This window comes from Nicotiana sylvestris, chromosome 5 (assembly GCF_000393655.2).
Source record: "Nicotiana sylvestris chromosome 5, ASM39365v2, whole genome shotgun sequence".
Classification (NCBI taxonomy): domain Eukaryota; kingdom Viridiplantae; phylum Streptophyta; class Magnoliopsida; order Solanales; family Solanaceae; genus Nicotiana; species Nicotiana sylvestris.
The window spans coordinates 62,593,590-62,597,404 of NC_091061.1; positions in this window are offsets into that span (position 1 = coordinate 62,593,590).

Sequence of the window (3,815 nt, forward strand, 5' to 3'; positions counted from 1 at the left end):
GAGTCGGAGAAAAGATGGGGATAACGGCTCCGCATATCGGACTCGGACTCCCAGGTCGATGCCTCAACAGGTTGACCTCTCCATGGAACACGAATAGAAGGGGAACTCTTCGATCTCAACTGACGAACTTGCTGGTCTAGAATAGTTCCCCGCTCCTCCTCATAGGACAAGTCCTGGTCCAACTGGACAGTGCTGAAATCTAACACGTGGGATGGATCGTCGTGATACTTCTGAAGCATGGACACATGAAACACTGGATGCACGACTGATAAGCTCGGCGGCAACGCAAGTCTGTAAGCCACCTCTCCTACTCGATCAAGAATCTCAAACGGGCCAATGAACCTAAGGCTAAGCTTGCCCCTCTTCCTAAATCTCATTACGCCCTTCATCGACGACACCCGAAGCAACACCCGTTCGCCGACCTTGAATGTCACATCATGAACCTTACGGCCGACATAACTTTTTTGCCTGGATTGAGCTGTACGAAGCCTATCTTGAATGATCCTGACCTTGTCCAAGACATCTTAAACTAGATTCGTACCTAACAACCGAGCCTCTCCCAGTTCAAACCATCCAACCGGTGACCGACACTGCCTACCATATAAAGCCTCATAAGGAGCCATCTGGAGACTCGACTGGTAGTTGTTGTTGTAGGCAAACTCCGCTAAAGGCAAGAACTGATCCCACGAGCCTCCAAAGTCAATGACACAAGCTCGGAGCATATCCTCCAAAATCTGAATAGTACGCTCGGACTGCCCGTCCGTCTGAGGATGAAATATTATGCTCAACTCGACCCTTGTGCCCAACTCACATTGAACTACACTCCAGAAATGTGAGGTAAACTGCGTACCTCGGTCCAAAATGATAGACACGGGCACACCATAAAGACGAACAATCTCCCGGATATATATCTCAGCTAACCTCTCGGAAGAATAGGAGACTACCACATGAATGAAATATGCTGACTTGGTCAGCCTATTAACAATAACCCACACTGCATCGAACTTCCTCTGAGTCTGTAGGAGTCCAACAACGAAGTCCATAGTGATATGCTCCCACTTCCACTCAGGAATCTCAATCTTCTGGAACAAACCACTAGGTCTCTGATGCTCATACTTTTACCTGCTGACAATTCAAACACCGAGCCACATATGCAACAATACCCTTCTTCATCCTCCTCCATCAATAATGTTGCTGCAAATCCTGATACATCTTAGCGGCACCCGGATGAATAGAGAACCGGGAACTATGGGCCTCATCTAAGATCAACTCTCGAAGCCCATACACATTAGGCACACAAACTCGACCCTACAGCCTCAAAACTCCATCATATCCTAATGTAACCTGCTTGGCACCACCGTGTTGCACCGTGTCCCTAAGGACACACAAATAAGGATCATCTTACTGCCGATCTCGGATACGCTCCAATAAAGAAGAACAGGCGACTGTGCAAGCTAACATACGACTGGGCTCAGAAACATCCAACCTCACGAATTGATTGGCCAAAGCCTAAACATTCAAAGCAAGCGGTCTCTCACCAACCAGAATATACGCAAGACTACCCATACTGGATGACTTTCTACTCAAAGCATCGACCACCACATGGCCTTTCCCGGATGATATAAGATGGTGATATCATAGTTCTTCAATAGCTCCAACCACCTTCTCTGTCTCAAATTTAGCTCCTTCTGCTTGAACAAGTATTGCAAACTCTTGTGATCTATGAACATCTCACATAACACACCGTACAAATAGTGCCTCCAAATCTTCAATGCATGAACAATGGCTGCTAACTCCAAATCATGAAATGGATAATTCTTCTCATGAATCTTCAACTGACGCAAAGCATAAGCAATGACCTTGCCATCCTACATCAACATCGCAGCAAGTCCAATACGAGATGCATCACAATAGACTTTATATGGCAATGAACCTGTGGGCAAAACCAACACTGGTGCCGTAGTCAAAGCTGTCTTGAGCTTCTGAAAGCTCGCCTCACACTCGTCCGACCACCTGAACTGGGCACCCTTCTGGGTCAACCTTGTCATCGGGGCTGCAATAGATGAAAACTCCTCCACAAACCGACGATAATAGCATGTTAAACTCAAGAAACTCCGGATCTCTGTAGCTGATGCGGGTCTAGGCCAGTTCTTGACTGCCTCTATCTTCTTCGGGTCTACTTGAAAACCCTCTACTGATACAACATGACCCAAGAATGCAACCGAACGCAACTAGAACTCACACTTTGAAAACTTAGCATACAACTGACTGTCTCTCAAAGTTTGTAGAACCACTCTCAAATGATGCTCATGCTCCTCCCGGCTGGGAGAATAGATCAAAATATCATCAATGGAGACTATCACGAATGAATCCAAGTAAGGCTTGAACACTCGGTTCATCAAATCCATAGAAGCTTCTAGGGCATTTGTCAACCCAAATGACATCACCAAGAACTCATAATGCCTGTACCGAGTGCGAAAAGCTATCTTAGGGACATCAGATGCCCTAATCCTCAACTGATGGTAGCCAGATCTCAAGTCAATCTTCGAAAATACCTTGGCACCCTGAAGCTGATCAAACAAATCATCAATCCTCGTCAATGGATACTTGTTCTTGTTTGTAACCTTGTTCAACTGCCGGTAATTTATACACATCCTCATCAATCTGTCCTTCTTCTTAACAAAAAACACCGGCGCACCCCAAGGCATGATACTAGGTCTAATGAATCCTTTATCAAGCAAGTCTTGCAACTGCTCCTTCAATTCTTTCAACTCAGGCGGGGCCATACAATACGGCAAAATAGAAATAGGTTGAGTGCTCGATGCCAAATCTATGCAGAAGTCAATATCCCTGTCAGATGGCATACCCGGCAGGTCTGAAAGAAATACCTCAGGAAACTCATGAACTACAGGCATAGAATCCATAGAAGGAACCTCAGCACTAGAATCACGAACATATGCCAAATAAGCCAAACACCCCTTCTTGATCATACGCCGAGCCTTCATATATGAGATAACCCTATGGGTAGTGTAGACACCGGATTTTTGACCCTCCCCGAGAATTTTCATATTTTTAGCGTGAATATGTGAAATTGGGTCTAATATAGCCATTTTAACTATTTTTACTTTATTTCGTTGCAAAAAGAAAAAATCACAAAAAATATATATAAAAATTTTAGTTTATGTATTTCTCATAAACTTGAAAAAATACAAAAATTGCACTTTATTTTTGTACTTTATATAATTTCGAAAATAACCAAAAAATATAGTTCTATTAATGTTTTGTAGTCATTTTAATTTCTTAAAAATACAAAAAATATTACTTTATATTTTTTACCTTTATATAAAAATGAAAATTAAAAAATAGTTTTATTGATATTTTGTAGCTATTTTAAATCTTGAAAAAATATTATAAAAGATATAGTTTTGTTTTAAATATTAGTCTTATTTTTGTAGTTATTTTGCTTACATAGGATTAGTAAGCAACGTCGTGTTCTTATTCTCGGATCCGGGCAAAAGAATAAAATTCGGGTTCAAACTACCCGCTTTTAGGCCTAATTTTCGAACCTAGCCCATAATAATCCGAGTCCGCCACACGTGGGGAACACGGACGGAATCCCATACACGGGGAACCCCACCACGCGTGAGGAACACAAGCCTCGAACCCCACCACGCGTAGGGCTCATTTGTCTTGGCCAAAGGGATCAAATAGACGGACACACATTTTTGGAAGGGGGGATTTTTTTTGAAAATTTTTTTGAACGAGAGGACTTGGAAAATTTGGGGTAAACCATCACTGTTTATCTTCTTCCTCTT